At 37.1% G+C, this 24,391-nt stretch overlaps 1 protein-coding gene across 11 annotated transcripts in view; it reads right to left on the bottom strand.

Annotated features, from left to right (window-relative positions):
* Positions 1 to 24,391, bottom strand: part of PEAK1 (pseudopodium enriched atypical kinase 1) — a 303,507-nt gene that overhangs the window by 215,992 nt on the left and 63,124 nt on the right. For 4 of the 11 annotated variants that reach the window (XM_036842110.1, XM_036842101.1, XM_036842108.1 and 1 more), the window contains exon 3: positions 20,263 to 20,382. The exons of 3 other annotated variants lie outside the window; for them this stretch is intronic. The gene's annotated coding sequence lies outside the window, so the exon portion shown is untranslated. Of the gene's footprint in view, positions 1 to 13,824; positions 13,958 to 14,636; positions 14,665 to 20,262; positions 20,383 to 23,682; positions 23,776 to 24,391 lie in introns of all 11 variants that reach the window. 4 more of the 11 variants (XM_036842104.1, XM_036842103.1, XM_036842105.1 and 1 more) reach the window with 4 other exon arrangements.

The following is a 24,391-nucleotide window of genomic DNA, read 5'->3' on the forward strand; positions in this document are numbered from 1 at the left end:
AAGATAGAAAGCCCAGAGATTAACCCACGCACCTATGGTCAACTAATCTATGACAAAGGAGGCAAAGATATACAATGGAGAAAAGACAGTCTCTTCAATAAGTGGTGCTGGGAAAACTGGACAGCTACATGTAAAAGAATGAAATTAGAATACTCCCTAACACCATACACAAAAATAAACTCAAAATGGATTAGAGACCTAAATATAAGACTGGACACTATAAAACTCTTAGAGGAAAACATAGGAAGAACACTCTTTGACATAAATCACAGCAAGATCTTTTTTGATCCACCTCCTAGAGTAATGGAAATAAAAACAAAAATAAACAAATGGGACCTAATGAAACTTCAAAGCTTTTGCACAGCAAAGGAAACCATAAACAAGACGAAAAGACAACCCTCAGAATGGGAGAAAATATTTGCAAATGAATCAACGGACAAAGGATTAATCTCCAAAATATATAAACAGCTCATTCAGCTCAATATCAAAGAAACAAACACCCCAATCCAAAAATGGGCAGAAGACCTAAATAGACATTTCTCCAAAGAAGACATACAGATGGCCACGAAGCACATGAAAAGATGCTCAACATCACTAATTATTAGAGAAATGCAAATCAAAACTACAATGAGGTATCACCTCACTCCTGTTAGAATGGGCATCATCAGAAAATCTACAAACAACAAATGCTGGAGAGGGTGTGGAGAAAAGGGAACCCTCTTGCACTGTTGGTGGGAATGTAAATTGATACAGCCACTATGGAGAACAGTATGGAGGTTCCTTAAAAAACTAAAAATAGAATTACCATATGACCCAGCAATCCCACTACTGGGCATATACCCAGAGAAAACCGTAATTCAAAAAGACACATGCACCCGAATGTTCATTGCAGCACTATTTACAATAGCCAGGTCATGGAAGCAACCTAAATGCCCATCAACAGACGAATGGATAAAGAAGATGTGGTACATATATACAATGGAATATTACTCCGCCATAAAAAGGAACGAAATTGAGTCATTTGTTGAGACATGGATGGATCTAGAGACTGTCATACAGAGTGAAGTAAGTCAGAAAGAGAAAAACAAATATCGTATATTAATGCATGTATGCGGAACCTAGAAAAATGGTACAGATGAGCCAGTTTGCAGGGCAGAAGTTGAGACACAAATGTAGAGAATGGTCATATGGACACCAAGGGGGGAAAACTGCGGTGAGGTGGGGATGGTGGTGTGCTGAATTGGGCAATTGGGATTGACATGTATACACTGATGTGTATAAAATTGATGCCTAATAAGAACCTGCAGTATAAAAAAACAAACAAAACAACTAATACTAAACTTTCATTGGGTTATTTGTATGGAAATATGTTAATATAAATGTTTCAGACATTACATGAAATTTCTAAAAATCTTATATTTGTATTTGTATGGAAATATGTATGGAAATATGTTAATATAAATGTTTCAGACATTACATGAAATTTCTAAAAATCTTATATTTGTATTTGTATGGAAATATGTATGGAAATATGTTAATATAAATGTGTCAGACATTACATGAAATTTCTAAAAATCTTATATGTTCTGGTATAATGTTATAAGTAATAATCCTAGTTATTACTTTAAAATGTATATCTCAGAAATAACTAATTTTCTTGTCAACTGCATTATTATGAACTTTCATCAAATCTTTAACCGTGGTCATTTTTAAGTCTTTTGTCATTTACAGACAGTTCTGGGTGTACTCTGATGATTTTGCAAATATGTTCCTATAAAAGGGTTTCATCTTCAAGAAATTCATGGAAAAGACTCTGACAAGTACAGGTTTCTGGTAACTGACTGTACTGCTGAACTGAATGAATAAGCATTTTTCAGAACTCTAATGAAAAACTGATGAACTCATAAAAGTGCTAACAAAAGATCAAGATGAAAAAAAAAATTAATTACATGGGACTGAGTGAACTGATGAGGATGAGTATAATTTTTGTGACTTTCTGTCTGAATTAAAAAAAAAAAAAAAAATCCCACAAGGACTCAGAGGCAAAGAATATACAAATCAATTTTCACTGCAAAGTAAAGGAGCTGTTACAGTGGAGGATTACTGGACTGAATGTCAATATTATGACATAGTATGAGTGTGTTTCATGTTTGGTAATTGCAATCATTGTTGCTTTTGTTGTGGTCATCCATGTACAATGCTTGGTGTCAGTCTATTTATGTCTTGTAAAAATAAAATACAGTGTGTGTGTGTGTGAATTAAAAAAAAAAAAAACAAAAAAAAAACAGAACAAAAGATATGAATATCAAAAAAAAACAAAAAGGTATGAATATCATGAATGCTTTTAATACATTTTTCTAAACTATCCTAGAGAACAGCTGTATCAACTTATTCTACCCCTAGTGATATAGGACTACTACATTTCTCCTCACCAACAATGAGTATTTGGGTCCGTTTTTACCAAAACACAAAAGCCAATTATTTTTCCTGAACCAAAAAAGTCACCATAGTCATCATACAATATTTTCTGTTTAATTTGTTTTATTCTATTAAAATTTTTTTTAAATAGAAAAATTTGAGAAAATATAAATTTTATTAGTTAATGACAGTGGCTGTTTCCAAGCATCATCTTCCACACTGGTATTTTCAGTTTAAAAAGCTTTAGAGATCTGGTAGATTTTAAAAGGTATCTCAATTCAAAAAAAAAAAAAAAAACCAAGGTACCTCGTTGTTTTCTTTTCAATTTTTTTGTTTGCTAACGAGATTGAGAATGGTTTCCCATGTTTATTGGTTGTTTCTATGTTTTCTTTGACAAACTGCCTATTCATCACTGCTCACTTTCCTATTCAGGTATTCACTTTCTCACTGACTTGTGAGAGCTCTTCTTGCGTTAAACGTGTTATATTTTTATCATGTGGCATACATATTTATTCATAGTTAACATCTGCCTTTTAATTTTGTTAATGGTATTTGAAACACATTAATTGTTTTGCACAGCCAAATCAAGCATTTTTATATGTGGTTTCTTCATTTCATTTTACATTTGAAAGAACCCTCCTGTATACAACCTACATGCTATCATGTCTCTGATTGGGTGGAATTCTGGGTATTTTTTCTTCTTTTTGCTTATATAATTATTTCCTTTAATAAATAAAATTTTTTTTTTTAATGATTGCTTCTATTTATTTTACTTTTGGCTGCGTTGGGTCTTCGTTGCTGCACGCGGGCTTTCTCTAGTTGCAGCAAGTGGAGGACTACTCTTCGTTGCGGTGTGCAGGCTTCTCATTGCGGTGGCTTCTCTTGTTGTGGAGCATGGGCTCTAGGCGCATGGGCTTCAGTAGTTGTGGCATGTGGGCTCAGTAGTTGTGGCTCACGGGCTCTAGAGCGCAGGCTCAGCAGTTGTGGCGCACAGGCTTAGTTGCTCATGTTAGTTGCGGCATGTGGGATCTTCCCAGACTAGGGCTCGAACCCGTATCCCCTGCATTGGCAGGCAGATTCTTAACCACTGCGCCACCAGGGAAGTCCCTAAATATTTTCTTAAATGTTAAAAATAGGAAAGGCTTTCTCTACTACTTGATCATATATTTACATACATATTTCCTCAAATTCTTCTATTCCATTATGAGAATATTATATTACCTTATCCATCCAAAGTCTTAGTTTATGATGTGAAGTATGATTACAATTTTTTAGTCTTCCAATTTCTAAACCAATTTTCCTAGCACCATTTGTTAACCAATTCATTCTTTCTCCCAATGAATTGAAATGACATCATTATCATATACTAATATGTCTTTTTTCAGACTTGTAGCTTGTTCTATTACGGTCATTATCATATGGTTTTAATTACTGCAGGTTCATAAAAATCTGGTAGTGCAATTCCAACTTTATAAAACTATTCCTTCAAAAATGTTCCCTTAAATTTATTCTTCTAGGTCCATTTCAGAAAAATCTGTTAAATTTCCCTATGCACTCCACCTCTGGATCAAAAAAAGTTGGTTAGGATTTTGACTAGGATTACATTAAATCACGGATTTGGAAAGAATCTGTATAATACTGAGTCTTCCTAATCAGAAACACGTTTAATCTTTCTATTTACTCAAGTCTCTTTATATTCTGATGTAAAATTAAGTTTCCTTAAAATAATTCCTATACTTTTTGGGGGTTTTTCTCTCTAAATACTTATGGGATTTCTTTTTCCCATTACAGTTTCTAACTAGGTATTGCTAGAATACTGAAAAATCACTAATTTTGGTATGCTTAGTTGGTAAACATCCATGTAACTTAATATTAGTTCAGATAGGTTTTCAGGTAATTTTCTTTAGATTTTTAGGTAGATCATTGTATCACCTGTGAATAATGATAATTCTTTCTTCTCTTTTCTAATGATCATACCCCAATGTGTAATCTTTCTGGTCCTCACTACCCTTTATTCCAGGATGAAAGCCTCCCATCTTGCCAGCTTTCTACCTGTTGCTCCTGCTTGCTCTTGTCCTCAGAAGTAGAGCATATTTAGTAGGATATACTTAGCATCACTTCCATTTACAACCCAGGTAGTCTGCTCTTTCATGGGAGGAGAATTTAGGAATTGGCTCTCTGTACCTACATCAGTTCAGTTCCTTTTATACTGTCACTAGTAGAAATGCCTCCAAATCTGAAAAGTCCAGTAGGATACAGTTTCATATTTGTTTGTATTAATTTTGGGTCAGCAACGTTTTCTTCTATTATTTCTCTGAACAATGTATCTGCTGCATCTCTTTCTCTCTGAAAGCCCTACAATTTGTACATTTTATCTCCCGACCTATCCTTCCTTTATCTTATTTTCCAATCATTTTCATTGTCCCATCTTTTGCCTTTGTAGTTTGGAAAAGATTTCACAAGTTTGTCTTTCTGTAGTGTCTAATTTGTTATCTACTGCATCCATAGCAGATTTTAACTTGGTCACTATAGTTTTCATCCCTTCAGAATCCTTTCAGATTGCTCCCTTCTCACAACTGATATTCAGCTTTCACACCTCTTAATGACTGAATGTTTCTGAGAACAAAAACCTCACTAGATTGCTAGGTGGGAAATCCAGCAACCAGGAAGGAGGTTGGAGACGGTGATGTTGGTAGCTGGGAACTTAGTAACTAGACCACTTATATGGACAGGCTCCTTTTAGGGAGGTACTAGAGACAAACTCTGGATCTATGAACACTGCTTACAAAGTATCAATACTTCTGGTCCAAGAGACCAGAGAGAAATTTAAGTGTTGTACCTTGTAGGACCATTCTTCTAGACTTGGCCCCTCCCAAATGAAGAGTTCTCTCTCAGGAAGGTTCTCCTCAGGTGTACTTCATCAATTACTTCTTTCATTCATCAACAATGCTGCTTAACAAAAATTATTCTGGGTTTTTTGGCATATGAGTGGCATAAAGCTTTAGTTTCCAACACGTATGCAGGTATTTCCCCATCCATCTATTCATCTATTGGTTTTTTCAATGGGAACTTAGATGTGTAAAGATTGGAAGGTGTGTTTTGTCTGCTATTTTGCCCAACACTATTATCTGTATTCTTGCCACTATACAATAATATACTTTTAATTAATCCATGCTTCTAGATAATATTTTCTGATTTCCGTTTCACCAATTCAAAGGGACTTACCAACATGTCATCCCTCACACCCCAATCATCACACTTCAGGATACAAATGCCACACAAATAACACCCCTTCCTAAGGGATCTTTTACCAGGTCAGGTAAGATGATGAACTGGTGAGATCCCAGAAAGCAAGGTAGGAAGAATAACAGTGACCAAGGAGGGCTACCATGAAAGACTGCATGACCAGAGATAACTTCTCACAGACGAAGCAAAGAGTTCTCCTGAAAAAAGAGATAACAACACAGTACTGCATCCACTTGCCCTACAACCAAAGAGCTTCAGGAGCAGAGGGTCTGCTTCATCCACATCTGTATGACAAGAACCATGCTTGACACAAAGAATCTAATCATTCACAGCTTGCTGAGCTAAACTCCATATGGCTGGTAGGCCAAGGTATTTGGTAATGAGGGCTCACCTTCACAGTCTCTCATCAAAAATCTCCCTTTACAGAGAACTTTACTAGGAACAATGGCAGCTTTTCCACTCATGAGTCCTTTCTCAGTGGAGGACTGATAGCAACCTGTTTTGGTTTTATCTTATTCATAGACAAATAATTTGGGAGCTTACTAATCATGCCCATAAAAGCAACTCTTCAGGCCAATTAGGTGGCCACACTGCTTACATGGAAAATGGTCTGTGAGCCCTCATGCACAGCTCAAAGGAGTATAAACTGTCTAGTCTTTCTACAGAGCAATCTGGTAATACTTAGCAAACTTAATAATGGAAACCCAAAAACCCACCAATCCCACTCTTCAGTATATATCTCCATAAAATAAAACGAAGATTATTACTGCAGCATTGTTTACAGAACATAAACATCAGTAGGGGAGTATAAGTAAGATGGATACATAGCATGCATGGATAAGAGTATGCACACAGGATACAACAGTCAGAAGTAAGGAACCAGAATTACATAGAGCCACAGGATAAATCATTTAAATGCAGGGCTGAATTTTTTAAAAAAGAATAAAATAAGATGTACAGTCAATGTCACTTATGAAAATTACAAACTATACACAGAAAACACTATGTATTTTCCAAAGATATAGAAAGATCTAAAGATGTATATTGGGGATTTCCCTGGTGGCACAGTGGATAAGACTCCACACTCCCAATGCAGGGGGCCTGGGTTCGATCTCTGGTCGGGGAACTAGATCCCACATGCATGCCACAACTAAGAGTTCACATGCCACAACTAAGGAGCTGGCAAGCCACAACTAAGACCCAGCACAACCAAATAAACAAATAAATATTTTTAAAAATAAAATAAAGATGTATACTAACTAGATTAGAGTGGGTGCTTATGGGAGGAAGCAAAATGAGTAGAAACAGGGAAATGACTGGGATAAAGACAACAAAATAACCAATCAAGACATGGGTCTAGCCCTTGGGATGCCAGAAGTGAGAAGCATAATTCTTCTCCTGAAGTTTGGGAAATAGGTAGGGGAGAAAAGGAAATCCAAATAAACTCAACTGGGACAATATATTCATAAGAGCTCTACTTAAACAAAAAACTGTTCTAAGTATGCTAAGACAAAATTAATATAATTTATTTTAAAAGGAGCCAGGAATATTTTACATATTTGAGAGAAAAATTCAGTAAATACTGATTTTTTTTAAATCAAGAAAGTATAATCATTAAGATTATAATCAATAATCTAAAGCAACCATATGACCAAACTGACCAAACTGAGAATTTGATGATTTGTCTGAAATTAATAGGTCTATAACATCCTGAGATTAATCTGAGTACAACACCTGCCATATAAAGACCCTGAAGATAAAATCCCAAACAGGGGATACACTATAACCTGGCACAGAGAATCTACACAAACTCAATTTTTAATTTACACACTTGTCATAGAAATCATGTTACAAAATGTTTACCATAGACCAATTCCTGTGAATGAAATAACATCTAAAACCATGGCATCATGTAGAAAATGAACTTTAGAAAATTCAGTAGGAAAAAAGTCACTGTTCAGTACCCCTTTATTAGTATAGCACTGATACAAACACAGTCTTAAACAGAAGGGGTGGGGAGAAAAAATCTAGAACACATTTCATCCTTGAGATGGACAAAGAGGAAGAAACTATTTTAGCATTTCATGCAACAGAGCTGAGCAGGAAGAGCAAGAACTTAAAAAATCACTTCCCTTGGCATATTGGTCTATTCTTATTAAATTACAACTGAATCTGCCAATGATGCTTTACAATATAATAGATTCTTCAGGATGTTGTTAGCAAGATAATCTGGATTGGACGTGCCATTACACAGCTTTCTGAAACCTATAATAAGTGATCTGGGGGAAGAGGGAGGTCATTATTTTTCAAATGTACAAAACAGTAGAAATTTCAAGCTTTTTTTGCTACTGAACCCAAACTATACACCAAAGGTTGTAAAATGAGCAACAATAATCAAATCAACACATGCACAATTAATACAACAGACAAAGGGAGTAGCCTTCTCTAAAGACTGCAATCCTGTGTGATGCAGATTTAATTTAGGCCACAGAAAATTCTACAAAGATCTGACAGCTTCTGCTTTGACTGGATGAAACTTGCTGCATACATCAGCATAAATAGTTAGGTTCAACCCTACCTACACCAAGCAAAATCAAGTAACTTTCCTAAAGCTGAGAGAGGAAGCTACAGCTTTACCTCCACTTTGAATTGTAGGGATCTTCTGATTTATCCTAGAAACGGTGCTCTCTTTCAGAAACTGATGATTATAGTAAAGAAAACCCACAGCTTAAAAAGAGCCCCCAGAAAGAAATCTATAAAAGGTAGGCTCTCCAACTAGAAGCACGCTTTAAATAATTAAGTCTTTCTGGCTTCAGGGTAGCTGTGGAACACCATATCAGTGATCTAATGTCACTTGTGTCTGCATTCTAAAAACCTCACACACACACACACACACACACAAAATTCCTAAAACAAAAAATAGCTTTTTAGAATCACTTCAGTACACCTCTAAAAAACACATCCTATAATAAAGTTTAAATACAATGTTTGAGGGTTGAAAAACTTAATCCACAGGTCAGAACTAGTCTGTCTATACTAATATAGGAAACCAAGATAAAATACAACTGTTAATAAATTAATTCTTTAACATTAAATTGCTAATTAAAGAAACATTCTTTCTTACGGTAAAAAAAAAAAAAAAAAAAAAATCCCCTAAATCGCAAAAACAATGCAGAGCTTTGAAATAAACAAGTTGCTGAAATAGGTGTAACATACACAATGTTGGGGTTTTTTTAATATTTATTTATATATTTGGTTGCACCAGGTCTAAGTTGCGGCAGGTGGGCTCCTTAGTTGTGGCAGGCTCCTTAGCTGCGGCATGCATGTGGGATCTAGTTCCCTCACCAGGGATCGAACCCAGGCCCCCTGCGTTGGAAGCGTGGAGTCTTATTCACTGTGCCACCAGGGAAATCTCCATAATGTTGTTAATGTGAAATTTTGAAACTTGTAAAAACACCATATAATATGATACACAAATATTTAGTAAACTATAAAAACATGCATAGATTTGAAAAACACCAAATTCATAAAACTGATTCCTTCTGAGACAGGGAGAGGGATGAGACTGGGAGGGATGCACAGTGGTCTCAACTACCTTGATTTTATAATCTGTATATTTATAAGGTAAACTGGTAATATTTTTTTGGCAGGCACTTTATATATTGGTCAATATGTTAGTCTTAATATGGATCTGCATGTTTCAAATACCTTATAATTTTTAAAAAATGAAAATAAAACAGACAAAATTAACTCAAAATAGATCACAAACCTAAATGTAAAACACAAAACTAAAAATTCTGGAAAATAACAGGAAAAAAATCTAGGTGACCTTGGGCTTGATGATGACTTTTTTTTTTTTTTTAAGATTTTTTGATGTGGACCATTTTTAAAGTCTTCATTCTATTTGTTACAATATTGCTTCTGCTTTATGTTTTGGTTTTTTGGCCGTGAGACATGTGGGATCTTGTGGGATCTTATCTCCCTGACCAGGGATTAAACTTGCATCCCCTGCACCGGAAGGTGAAGTCCTAACCACTGGACCACCAGGGAAGTCCCTAATGATGACTTTTTAGATACAACACCAAAAGCATGATCCAAGTAATAAAGAAACCTATAACTTGGACTTCATTAAAATTAAAAACTTCTGTTCTGTGAAAGACATCATTAATGAAAAGACAAGTCACCCACTGGGAGAAATATTAGCAAAAGTAAATCTGATAAAGGAGTGTTACCCAAAATATACAAAGAACTCAAATTCAACAATAAGAAAACAAAAACATGATTAAAAGTAGATGGGGGACTTCCCTGGTGGTGCAATGGATAAGAATCCGCCTGCCAATGGAGAGGACATGGGTTCGAGCCCTGGAAGATCCCACATGCCATGCAGCAACTGAGCCCATGTGCCACACTTACTGAGCCTGCACTCTAGAGCCCGTGAGCTGCAACTACTGAGCCCGCGCGCCACAACTACTGAAGCCATGTGCTGCAACTACTGAAGCCCGCACACCTAGAGCCCGCACTCCTCAACAAGAGAAGATACCTCAATGAGAAGTCTGCACACCGCAATGAAGAGCAGCCCCTGCTTGCCACAACTAGAGAAAGCCTGCGGGCAGCAACGAGAACCCAACAAAGCCAAAAAAAAAAAAAAGTAGATGGGACTTCCCTGGCGGTCCAGTGGTTAAGACTCTGTGCTCCCAATGCAGGGGGCAAGGGTTTAATCCCTGGTCAGGGAACTAAGATCCTGCATGCCACATGGCGCAACAAAAAAATAAATAAATAAATAAAAAGTAGACAAAAGACCTAAAGACACCTAACCAAAAAAGATATACACATAAAAAAATAAACACATGAAAAGATGCTCAACATCATAGGCCATTAGGGAATTGCAAATTAAAACAACGAGATACTACACCATACACCTATTAGAATGGCTAAAATTCAAAACACTGACAACACCAAATGCTGACAAGGATGTGGAGCAACAGGAACTCTCATTCATTGCTGGTAAGTATGCAAAATGGTACAATCACTTTGGAAAAGAGTTTGGCAATTTCTTTTTTTTTTTTTTTAAACATCTTTATTGAAGTATAATTGCCTTACAATGGTGTGTTAGCTTCTGCTTTATAACAAAGTGAATCAGTTATACATATACAATATGTTCCCATATCTCTTCCCTCTTGCATCTCCCTCCCTCCCACCCTCCCCATCCCACCCCTCTAGGTGGTCACAAAGCACCGAGCTGATCTCCCTGTGCTATGCGGCTGCTTCCCACTAGCTATCTATTTTACATTTGGTAGTGTATATATGTCCATGCCACTCTCTCACCCTGTCACATCTCACCCCACCCCCTCCCCATATCCTCAAGTCCATTCTCTAGTAGGTTTGTGTCTTTATTCCCGTCTTGCCACTAGGTTCTTCATGGCTTTTTTTTTTCTTAGATTCCGTATATATGTGTTAGCATACTGTATTTGTTTTTCTCTTTCTGACTTACTTCACTCTGTATGACAGACTCTAACTCCATCCACCTCATTACAAATACCTCCATTTCATTTCTTTTTATGGCTGAGTAATATTCCATTGTATATATGTGCCACATCTTCTTTATCCATTCATCTGTCGATGGACATTTAGGTTGCTTCCATGTCCTGGCTATTGTAAATAGAGCTGCAATGAAGGCAATTTCTTACAAAGCTAAACTGAGTCTTATTATATGATCTAGCAATTGCAGTCTGATTTGAGAACCAATGTCCACAAAAAAATCTGCACATGAATGTTTATAGCAGCTTTATTCATAATTGCAAAAACCTGGAAGAAATTAAGATATCCTTCAACTGGTAAATGGATAAACTGTGGTAAATGCACACAATGAAGTATTATTCAGCAATGAAAATAAATGAGTTATCAAGTCACAAAAAGACACGGAGGAACATTAAAGGTATATTGCTAAGTGAAAGAAGCCAGTCTGAAAAGACTATATTATATGATTTCAACTATATGACAGTCTGAAAAAGGCAAAACTATAGAAACAGTAAAAAGATGAGTGGTGGTATCAGCAGTCTGGGGGCAAGAGAGGGAGGGATGAACAGGTAGAACACGGGATTTATTGGGCAGTAAAACTATTCTGTATGATACTATAATGGTAGACCCAAGACATTATGAATTTGTCAAAACCCATGAAGGTGTATAACATAAAGAGTGAACCCTAATGCAAACTTTGGGCTTCAGTACATATATCGATATTGGTTCATTAATGATAGCAAATGTACCACTATTCTGCTTCAACCTTAAATGAGTGTACTGCAGTTCAATTTTAGCACTAACCACTCAGAGTTAGTCTAGAACCCACAAACCAAAGGGCATTATCCCAAACAAGACTGCACTTACTTTAGATGCCAGCCACACTTCAGGGGTCTCCAGGCCACCTGCATTTCTAATCAACTGGTCACAAATTCAGAGATTTCTATGATCACTTCAGTTTGATAACTTGCTAGGACAACTCCCATAACTCAGAAAAGCATTATACTTATGATTATAGTTTTATTATAAAGGACACACATATGGCAAGGTCCGAGATGGTCCTGAATGAAGGGCTTCCATGCCCTCTCCCCATGAGTGAGGGTGCATCGTCCTCCCAACACATCAATATCTTCACCAATCAAGAAACTCCACTGAGCTTTGGTGTCCAGAGTTCTTATTAGGGTTTCATTACATAGGCATAATTGATTAAATCACTGGCCACATGATTAAACTCAATCTCCAAACCCTCTCCACCTCCCCAGAAGTCAGACTGGCCCAAAGTCTCAACTCTCTAATCATGTGGTTGGTGTTTCTGGTGACCAGGCCCCATCCTGAAGTTACCTAGAGGAACACCATGAATTGCCATATTAGCATAACAAAAGCACATCTCATTCATCCAAAAACTAAGTTAATACCCTCACTATGCAAGAATCTTCTCTTAATTTTTTGACAAAATATTAAAGCAGAGTTTAATGACACAAACTCTTTTAGCTTCCTGAGGCCAGTGATACAAAAGGGATGAAAGGAAGGGAGTACCGACTAGAAGGCAACTTTCAAGGGGAGCACAGTTCACAACTAGCTCAGATTGGAAATCACATCAAATAAAAGTTATCAAAAAGAATCAAGGGGCTTCCCTGGTGGCGCAGTGGAATCTGCCACCTAATGCAGGAGAATCTGCCTGCTAATGCAGGGGACACGGGTTCGAGCCCTGGTCTGGGAAGATCCCACATGCCACGGAGCAACTAGGTCCGTGAGCCACGACTACTGAGCCTGCACGTCTGGAGACTGTGCTCCGCAACAAGAGAGGCCGCGATAGTGAGAGGCCAGCGCACCGCGATGAAGAGTGGCCCCCGCTTGCCACAACTAGAGAAAGCCCTCGCACAGAAACTAAGACCCAACACAGCCAAAAATAAATATAATAAATAAATAAATAAAAGATTACTATTAAAAAAAAAAAAAGAATCAAGAGAAACCAATGCCATGTTTGCTAGCATTGAGGCATATGTCAATATAAAACCCAGAACTGGCATACTGTTAATATAAAACCCATTTAAATCCATTTTTTAAATGCATACACTGGTTACAGCACATAACAATGGTTATGGTCTATCATGATCAAATGGAATCCATACTGAATGAATTAACAGTAGGGGAATAAAATGGAATGTAAATCAACTTGCATTCTTTCCAAAACCTGCCCCTTTCCATAGAGTTAAGTGAAGGAGCAAGGACTCAAAAACTATGTCACAAACCAAAGCGTTGAGGGTCAAAAATTATATTTTATAGAACTGTCATTTTCCTCACCAACAACAATAAATAAGTTATTAAATCTACCCTTTTGGCATAATAAAGTCATTTCAATAGAACTAAAAGTGCTACAGTTTCAATGTCAACTCTTCTGAAAATAAACGTTGCTGCCATGCCTCATAATTCAAATTGCAGCAGCAGGTCATAATTCTGTTTTATTCTGTTGACACATTTTAACTCATTTTATAAACCAAGAATTTGTTTCTGTTCTATAATCCTAGAAAAAAATGTTTATGGGAAGGCAATTTCATTTTGCTAGGTTGACAGTGACAGTCCCTTGGGGGAGAGGCCAACTCAAGCAGGACTGAAGCAGCTGTTATGAGCCAATTTTCCTACCTGTTAATTGCTTTTGTGACTAGGCTGCACCAGCTCAGACATCCACCTGGCAAGCAGTAGATAAATCGAAATAGTCATATCTCAGGAGTTTTGAAAATCAGAAGGCTTTCCCCTTTCCTCTGAAAGATTTTAACTAGGGAACAGAACAGCAAAGGAAGAGAAAAACGTCAAAAGTACATAAACATTAATTGCAAAAACACTCATTGTACCTTCCTGATTACCAAAAAATAAAGAAATAAAGAAAAGAAAAAGCTTAAAAAAAAAGAATTTTATAAATAGCCAATAGAAAAAGCATTCATTCGGTCATTCAACAAATATTAACTGGAATGCCTACTATGGCAGACATTGTTCTAGGTGCTGAGGATACAGCATTAAACAAAACAGAATGTCTATGTCCCCAACAGAGGAGATAAACAAGAAATAAATAACTATCAGTTAGTCATTAGGCGCTAAGAAGAAAATAAAATATGGCCATTTGATAGTGTCGGAGAAGCACTAATTTATAGTGAGTTGTCAAGGAAAACCTCTTTGAAGAAGGAACATTTAAAGCTGAGACTTAAAAATGACAAGAAGGATATAGCCAAGCAACAGTCTGGGGGAAAACGATTCCCACAGAGCTACAAGTAGTAGAAGTCCCTGAAGCTAGAATGACTACAGAACAGAAAAGAAGGCCTATGTGGTTGGAGTTTCATGAATAGGGTTAAGAATGACAGCAGATAAGGTCTCCTTCAAAATGCCACAGCCATTTCAAAGTCATCAGTTGGGAAGATAAAAATAAAACTGTGACCAATGAGCTATTCATGAGAACTCACTTTTGGACTAGTAATGACCACCAGGAAACTGTCAATAGAAAAAAAGAGAAACATGAGTTAAGCAATGTCCCAAGGGCAGAGGTTTCTGAATCACAAAGGATCAGCATCACAGTCTTAGCTGAACCAGTGTTTCAGTCACTCTAAGAGCAATAATATTCCAAGTAAGATCAATATCTAGGGCTGGCATGTTAAAACACAGAATTCATAAATGAACTCTAGACAGAAATGAATGTTTCTGGACATGCTTGTCCTAATCCCTGTCAGACCTACTTATTTCAGATAGTCCAGAGATAGATCTCTTTTTAAAATTTAAATATAAACAATGGATACCATAAAATAATACCTGCCTAGAACAGAAATTTTTGAAAAGTTTGCCACGGGTAATGCTTTTCCTAGAATCACAAATTAGGATTTTAAAAACCAAAAAAATTTAGTAAGTACTTAGATCACCTGTTTTCCTTCTATGGTAAGCACAAAATAAGTCTTCGAGTTTAAAAGCATCTATAACATTAGACGATGCTATATTTTAAAAATAAAATACATCTATTAAAATAGAACTCATCTTATTTGAAGGACAAACTATATGTTCCAGCACTAAAAGATTCCCGGATATACGGCACTGCTGTATAATGCCAACAAGATTTTTTGTAATGGTGCTATAATGTAAAAATTCCCGAACCATGCTTACTGCTATTGAATAGACACATTTCTCTTCAAAAGCATTTTGGTAAGGCTCTATTCATTTTGAGAAAAAAGAATAGAAAAATAATGGAGATCAAAAGCTTGCTTTAGATGAGGTATGTGGCAATGTGTCTTCAAGCCACATGCTATTAAAAAAAAAAAGAACACTGGCATCTAGAATCCTACCTCTAACATTAAACTGAACCTCAGTTTTCCTCATCAGTAAAATGAGGATAATACCAACTACTTTCACAAGATTGAGAGGAAGATTAAATGAAACATAATAGGTGAAGATTAATGGAATCCAGTCTTACACAGTAATCACAATATCCATTAAAGGAATAGGGGCAAGCACATGTTAAAAAAAGAGAGAAAAAAATCATAAATTACAGGTTATATGCAATAAATACAATGTAAATAGTACTCCTCCAGTTGAATATACTACAGACCAAACTCCTCTGTTTTACCTATAAAGAAATAAAAGCTCAGAGAGGTTAAGTGACCAGCCCAAAGTTAAAAAGCAGGCAGAAAAGGGGCTAAAATCTTGCTTAACTACTAAATGTGGCATACATTTTATAGAGCGCTTTCACATACAAGATCCAATTGATCTTCACTATGAGGTAGTTAATTTGACTCATGAGAAAACCCAAGGTACCAAAGTTAGCTAGCCAGTTAGTGATGGAACCATGAGTAAAACCAGGGACACTGAATACTGCTTCTCTTAAGAGAGAGATTGAAAGCCTTTCTTACTCATAACTTGACTAATACAAAAAACTATGCCTTAGCAAGCAATCACATTCTTGTACTCAATTAATAATTATGTTAAAGTCATACTACAAAGACATAAATGTTTCCATTCTGTATTTAATAGAATCAATCAGCTTCTTAACATAAAAATGCTCACATCAAAGACAAGTTTTTTGACATACTTCCCAAACTAAAACCTCAGTAGATACTGGTTTAGTGCACGGCAGCAAGAATTATTTTTATTCTGTTTGTTCATAGATTATTTAAACAAGACAGCTGGGTTAGTGAGTTGCTGAGTATTTTATCATAATCAAGCAGTACGTTGTTTCTATCATTGATGACCCCAATATTCACATTCTTAAAAATTACTTAATCCTTTAAATTGCCCTTTGTTTCATGTAAGATTCTGTAGTTAACCCGTAGGTCAATCAGTTCTTGTACTTAAGATGATTCACTTTCATAAAATAATTATGCTACAAGTACTGCATTATTATGCAGCTGAAGGGACAGGCTGGGAAACTGATTAAAAGGACTCAAGTAGAGATGAGCCAATTGAAAAATACAGCATCTAAATAATAGTTACATTTACAATATATTTTTCTGAATGTCATTAAAAATATATATACATCTGCTTGATATTCCAAATTCTTGCTGTAAAAGGGATCAAGCTTTGAAGGAAGATTTCTAGGTTTAACAAGAGAACATGGCACAGCAATGTAGGAGGTCAGAGCTCAGCTACCATGAAGGTTTTCAGACCGTTTGTGCAAATAAGAGCGTGTTCCCTGAGTTCCAAACAGGTCTCTGCTCAAAACCACTTTCAAAGATGTGAAAATGGAGGGCCAAATGCATAGAAGTAATTTCTGAGTTTTGCAACTAATAACTGGCAACATTATTTTTGGGTGAGTGAGAGAAAAGAACCATTACATTAACACACAAATGAGCAGCAATCACTCACACTACCTTCCTATGAATAAGAGAAGAATAAACATATAATTGGGGTGGGGATCAAGCACTTGAAATAGTTATGGCCAGAGATTACCATCAAAGTAACTGCTTAGCTCAGTTCATAAGACTTCACTTGGACTCATCAAGGATTGTCATCCAAAAGGCACAGCCTGAATGTACTAAGCTTTCTGGTGAATTGAGATTGTGCATACACCTTAAGGTACGTTGTGCTTGCCTGTCTTCTGAGCATTTTTAAAACTATATTTGATAATAATGCAATTTTGAATCCCTTTTACCTAGTGTTAATTTTACAGTATACTTTTTAGGTAGACAAAACACTCAGTAAATGTGTTAGAGATTCAATTGATAAAACAAGGCCCAGCTTGTGAAAAAGCAACACTACAGATAACACTTGATCCTCACAGCTTCCTCAGCCATAGCTCTAAAAAAGCCACACAATTCAGAATGATCATGCTGAAGCATCTTATGAATTAATACAGATAAATTCCGTATTAATCCATTTTGTTCTGTATTAAAATTATCTAGGGCTTCCCTGGTGGCGCAGTGGTTGGGAATCCGCCTGTCAATGCAGGGGACACGGGTTCGAGCCCTGGTCTGGGAGGATCCCGCATGCCGCGGAGCGGCTGGGCCCGTGAGCCACAGCCGCTGAGCCTGCGCGTCTGGAGCCCATGCTCCGCAACGGGGGAGGCCGTGATGGTGAGAGGCCCGCGCACCGCGATGAGGAGTGGCCCCCACTCGCCGCAACTGGAGAAGGCCCTTGAACAGAGGCGAGGACCCAACACAGCCAAGAATAAATATAAATAAATAAATAAATTTATTAAAACAAAAAAAAATTATCTAAAATTGATAATTTGAAATTGACTGTTATGTAGCATAATCAATAATTGAAATACTCCATTCCTCAATCACCTTGGTTATGCAGGAGTTTACTGCAAACATAGTTCTCTAGAGCAATTCACATTTAAAGTGTTCCACTAATTACAGTCTTCATTCAACACACATTTATTAAGCACTTATTGTGTACCACGCACTAGCAGTACAGAAACCAGCATACTGAATCAAATTAGCCCTTGCCTTTGGAGGCAGAGGGCATGGCTTACAGAAAGGCAAATATTACATAATGCAACAAGTGCTATAAAAGAAATGTGTACTGATCACTGAGCGTTAAAGGATTAGTAGGAGTTTGGTAAATATACTAGAGATTGCTCATGAGGAGAGGGGAGTAGGACAGACCTACAGCCTGTGCAAAGTTGTATAGGTAGAAAAGAGTACTTGTTTGGCAGGGCAACAACAGAGCTCAATAATAGCAAAAGTAAGCAATGACCAGAACAGGGCACAAAGGATCTTCAACAAGCCATGTCAGGAGTTCAGCCTTTATCTCAATGAAAATGTGAAGCACTAAAAAGTTTCAAGCAGGGATGTGATAATGATTTTGGTTTAGAGAAATCCTTCTGGCTATACAACAAAAGGAAGGAATAAACTTGGAGGCAACCAAATCTAGTAGATTTATTAAAAGACTATTAAAATCACTACTACCCTTAGATCAAGGCAACAGGATCTGGCCTTCCTGTGGCCACACCTCTCTCCATGTAATGAGCAGAGAAAAGGGCCAAGAGGAAGTGTCACTTTACTTGGTCTCACCCCAAGAGACCACTTTCCACCGACCTGGAATCCCAGAACTCCTAGCCTAAATGGCAGAGCCCATTTCCAGGAAAGGTCCTCATGCAGGTATGTGCAACCTTAGGCCTGAAAGGTAGCCAAAGGGCAGTTGCTGAGGGAAGATAGGGGCTGTGGAGAAAGCTTAGACATTTTACCACAATTTTAAATATATATATGTATGTATATATATATAATATTTGTAATATTGTATATATTATAAATAAACATTTAAGAAATATTTTATTGTGGTAAAATATATTTTATAATATATAAGTATATATATACCACAAGTATATATAATATATACAATATTACAATATTGCATATATTATATGCAATATTGAAAATTAGCAATTTCATACCATACTCATGTATAAATGAATATTTGTGCCTAGAAACCTAAGTTTTTTAATGATATATAGTCCTGATCAGAAATTTTAAATTTTTTAATTTTTTGAGAATTTCTGAAGTAATTCTCTGACAGACAGAAAATATTTCCCCTATAAAACAGGCATACTAAAGTCAGGATCAACGTACTAGAAAGTCAAAGCAATTTGAAGATAGATAAGCCAACCAGGTGTTGATAACAGGCCCGTGAAACAAAAAAGAAAAATCATTTAGTGAAGGATTAATGTGTGGCTAAAGGCAGATATTTGTTATACACCAATGAGCTACTGTATTGCACAGCTCTTGTCATTAGTGTACAGAGATGCATTACCCTCACATTAAATAAAGACTCAGTGAGCAAAACACTGTAGCAAGCATCTGTTGGCTAATGACAAAGAAAACCATAGACCCTTTGAGGCCAATTTCCATCCAGCTGTAAGCATGGAAGCAGCAAACACAACTACTGCTTTTCAATATCAATCTCAAATAACCATGAAAAAGAAGCTCCTCGGCTTTCATGTTATTTTGTGGCAAAGGCATTACAAGTATTAATTACATATGCTAAACAAAACACTTAGAAAAAGTTAACTCTAAATAAGCAGATATCGAAATATATAACTGCATTTTATTCTCATTCCGCCTTTCTTTGTCTCCATATCCATAGTAAGGAGAATTGGCCTACAGAAGGCACTAAACAAAACTGTAAACTAGGCAAAGTTTGTCTTCTGCATCCAATCACTTACATTACCAGTTACTTTTTTCTGTCTTTATTTCACTACCTTTTCCTGCCTACCCTAACCCCAACATTCTTAAATTTTCCAGGACCTCTGCTGTTATGTTCTCTGAGGCCCGCCTTGGCCTCCCTTGCTCCTGTGTTGAATTTATTTATCTATATTTTTCTCAATGCATGTGACCTGATAAAAGAACAGCACCTGCAAACATCCATAACTCCTTTCCTTTTGCCTCTCCTTCCATCCAGGACTAATGCTTTCACCTAAGCTCAAGACCACACTCTCTCTTGCCTTCTCAGAAACCTTTTAAATACCCTTTATCTTACCAATGTACTCAACTTTCTCTCTTCACTAGTATCTTTCCTTCATTACATAAACATATTTAAGTCTCTACCTAAAAAAACAACAAAACCTTTAACTTAAAAGGCAAATAAATCCTACTATATGGAACTTACCCTATGGTGTCCTCCCTTTTGTCTCTGCCCTCATGCAAATTCCCTCTCCAGTCCACAGCAATACGACTTCTGCTAACACCATTATATTAATCCAAGAGTTCTTAACCTAGGGCAGTGGGTCTGTGGATAGAATTCAGAAGATCCATGAACTTAGATGGCAAAATAAATTATTTCTTTATTTTCTCCAAACCTCTAAAATTACTAATATATATACTGTACTTACAAATTTACTAAATTACTATTGGCCTGCCACTATATCTTGTTGTGTAGTATGTTAAACAAGCACATATTACTTTATCACAATTTGTTTGGTAATGATATTTTAGTATAATTGCTTTCCTTTGTAATCCTATGTATTTTATTTTATCCATCTGTGGCAAACTGTATTTTCCGAATATGCTGCAAAAATATCTCCCATTCCACATGCTCTTCTATGATGTAAATTTGCCACTTCCCCATAAAGAGGTAGAGCTTAATTCCCTTCTCCTTAAATCCAGAGTGGCACTTAACTTGCTAGTAACCAAGAGAGTGTGGTGGAAGTGACACTGAGTGACCTCTAATGCTGGTTAAGGAAAAGTCATGCAGGTTCTGGGACTAGGTTTGGGGAGATTTGTTAAACAGCGATTAACCAGCGATTACCAGAACATAATTCGGTACCTGGAACTAGAGTACTAACATAACAAAAACATGTGATACTGGCTTTGGGATTGGGTGGTAGACACAAGGTGGAAGGGCCCTAAGAATCTCATTAGCAAAAGCTTGATGAGCCTTGAGAAGGCTATTGGAGAAGCCTTAAAGGAGAGTGAGTAAAATGCTCTCAGAAGCTGGAGGAAAGAAGACCCTTGTTATAAAGTGGCAGAAATTTTAACAAAACTGTTGCCTGTGCTAAGTTAAAAAGCAGAAAATGTTGATAATGAACTGTTACTTCTAGCTAAGGTAATTCCCAAGCAGAAGGTCCAAAGTGTCAACTGATTTCTTTTATATGTATAGTATTGTAGAAGGTACAGATAGAGAGATGAGTTAAAGAAAGTATTCTGTTTTCAAGCAAAATTTAAGGAAATATAAAGGAACCAGCAATTGCTGGGTTCAAAAGTAAAACTATTTTCATCTACAATCTCTCCAAGCAGAGAATGCTCAAAGTAAGAAAAGGTCTGAAGACAAAGATCAAATAGAGGGTGCTGAAAGGAAAATCTGGTCTCCAGGAAGAGAGGAAGCCACCAGTGTTACTGAAAAATCCTTTATTAACACCTGGTTTCTCCTTGATCTCCTTCCCAGTGCCTTTTTCTGTATTTGTCCACTAAAACTAGATGTGCCCAAGGCTTTTGTACTCAAATTCTGAGCAATTTCTTCTTCAACCACTCCTGAAAATCTATTAACCCAAAAATCTCTCTCTCAAGCCCCCACCTCTCTCCAAGAATTGTAGACAGATCTGCACATCTCCACTTGAATATCTCAGAGAAACCTCAAACTAAATTATTTCAAAACCCTATCCATCCCTACTCCACAAGTTCTTTCTATACATGAACATGCACTGGGAATAAATAGCGCTACCATCCATTTAATTGCACAATGTAGGAGTCATCCCTGATTTCTTCCGCTCCTTCTCCCTGCCCCCGTCCTCCCCCCACCAACAGTTAATAATATCAGTCATCAAGTTCTATAGATTCTACCTGCTAAACCTCTCTGGAGTCTACCCCTTCTTCAGTTACATCCTGTCTGGACTACCTTCCAAGCAGTCTCTCCGTTCCAATACATATTTCATACTATTCTCAAAATCACCTTCTTAAAACAAAATATTAATCATGTTAATCTCCTGCTTAAGACCCTTCAGAGATCCCTATCAAAACCTTTTGACATAGCTTACAAGTAAGTACTTTTCGATCCAGCCCTCCCCTACAAACTGCCCCCACATACCATTTATTCTAACTACGCCAAAATAAGGACCCAACATGATTATGAGTACATACTTTTCCCCCTAGGATGCAACTCCTGTTATGAATCCTAAGTACTTTGCTATGTATTTACTGCTTCAACAATTATAGAGCACCTACTCTGTGGCAAATCTGGCAGGACCTATGCCAGGGCTAGGAATACAAAAACAAATGAGAAACAGGTCCTTGCCTCTCCCCTGGAAGCACACAGAAAGAAGGAAAATAAGTACAACACAGGGATTTATAATGGAAGATAGCATGATGTGGTGGACTGACTATTCGAGGAGGGCAGAGAGGTAGAGCAGACAGTAAGAAAAACAACAGGATAAATATAGTACATTCTCCTGGAGCAGCAAGTCTCTTTGATGTAAGTAACTTAAAACATTTTAATATTAATATACTCATTATAAGCAGAATACAAATTACATGAAAGATGCAATAAACTACTTTAAAATTCATGGGCCACTTTGGGTAAGAATGACTATCCGGAGTTAGAATTTAAAGTAATATGACTAAGCAGAAGGATAGCCGCGTTAAGTCAGAGACCGTCTTAGAACTGAGCAACTCACACCACCTAAAGGCTAGCTTTTTGGCTCCACCTATCCAAAAAGCCAACACTGGCTGGGTGAAAATTCAGTGAAACACCACTGGATGGTCAAAAAGATTCTGTAGGACTCTTTGTTACAGCCAGTCTACACCTCTACACAGCCTCTATAGGGGGCTTCAGACATGGCAAGAAGGCTTGCAGGTGACTGAGGAATCTTCAACTTACTCACTTGCTCGGTCAGATTAAGGTCACCTGTAATTATACAAAGGAAGTCTAAGAAGACCAGGAAAAATTATACACTGGCTCCAACTCCTACAGAGATGCTTAGTTAGCAAAACTGCTGATGCCCTTTCAGAAGATCAGCCCTTGGGGAAGTTACACAGGAAAAATGGAGAGACCTATGAGAAACACCTGTGGTGACAAGGACCCATTTTGAACTGGTATGTGTGGAATGGTGGCTTTGAGGCAAGAGACAGCCCACCAAAGCCATGGGATAACAAAACAGAAAAAGAACTACTGAAGTTCTGGTTTTGCTTTACTTGTGTCCCAGCAACTATGTGCACACGACGTGGTCCCATATATGGGACAACCTCTGGTCTCTGGTCCTCAGGAAAATAGGAGCTGAGAAAAACAGCTGGATACACACTAACCTCCCCTGGCTGCTTCTTCACATCACCCTCTGCTCCTACACAAACCTCTTCCTCAAGAGAAACCCCATATTGTATGGGGTTAGGAGTGACTGACTGACTCAAGCTCTCTGAGGCCTGGGGCTCTCTAACTCCTACCCTGATATCACTGATCCTCCCCACAGAAGCACTGCCTGACAGAGTATAATATCAAGTACCAAAGAGTAAATGTAAAACAGGATGTTTTAGTCTGTTTGAGCTACCATTACAAAATACCATAGACAAGATAGCTTAAACAACAGAAATACTTCCTCACAGTTCTGGAGGCTGGAGGTCTGCAATTAGGGTGCCAGCACAGTCAGGTTCTGGTGAGAGTTCTCTTTCTGGCTTGCAGATGGCCACCTTCTGGCTGTGTCCACATAGAAGACAGAAAGGAACAGCAAGCTCTCTGGTATCTAGTCTTATAAAAGCACTAATCTCATTGAACCAGGGCCCCACCTTCATGACCTCATCTAACCCTAATTATCTCCCAAAGGCCCCACCTCCAAATACCACACATTGAACGTGAGAGCTTCAACATACGAATTTGGGGTAGGGGGAATGACATACAGTCAGTCCATAACATCTATTTTTTTAAAAAAAGGTGAAATTTTATGCTAACATCGTACCATACGAAAAATCAACACCAGATGGATCAAAGACTTAAACATCAAAAACAACTTTAAAAAACTTAGTGGAAAAGATGACTATCTTTTGACCACAGGGTAAGGAAAATTTTCTTAAATAAGAGAAATTTGACTATACTAAGAACCATTGCTCATCAAAAAATACCTTCAAGAAAGTAAAAATACAAGTTATAAACTAGCAAAAAGTGTTCACAATACACACAACTTGTAATGCACTATTATCAAATAACATATAAAGGAGTAACACACACATACACACACAATCAGAACATGGTCAGAAAAATGGGCAAGAGACAATGAAGAGGCATTCCACAGCAGAGTGCAGCATATAACCAACAC

This window comes from Balaenoptera musculus, chromosome 2 (assembly GCF_009873245.2).
Source record: "Balaenoptera musculus isolate JJ_BM4_2016_0621 chromosome 2, mBalMus1.pri.v3, whole genome shotgun sequence".
Classification (NCBI taxonomy): domain Eukaryota; kingdom Metazoa; phylum Chordata; class Mammalia; order Artiodactyla; family Balaenopteridae; genus Balaenoptera; species Balaenoptera musculus.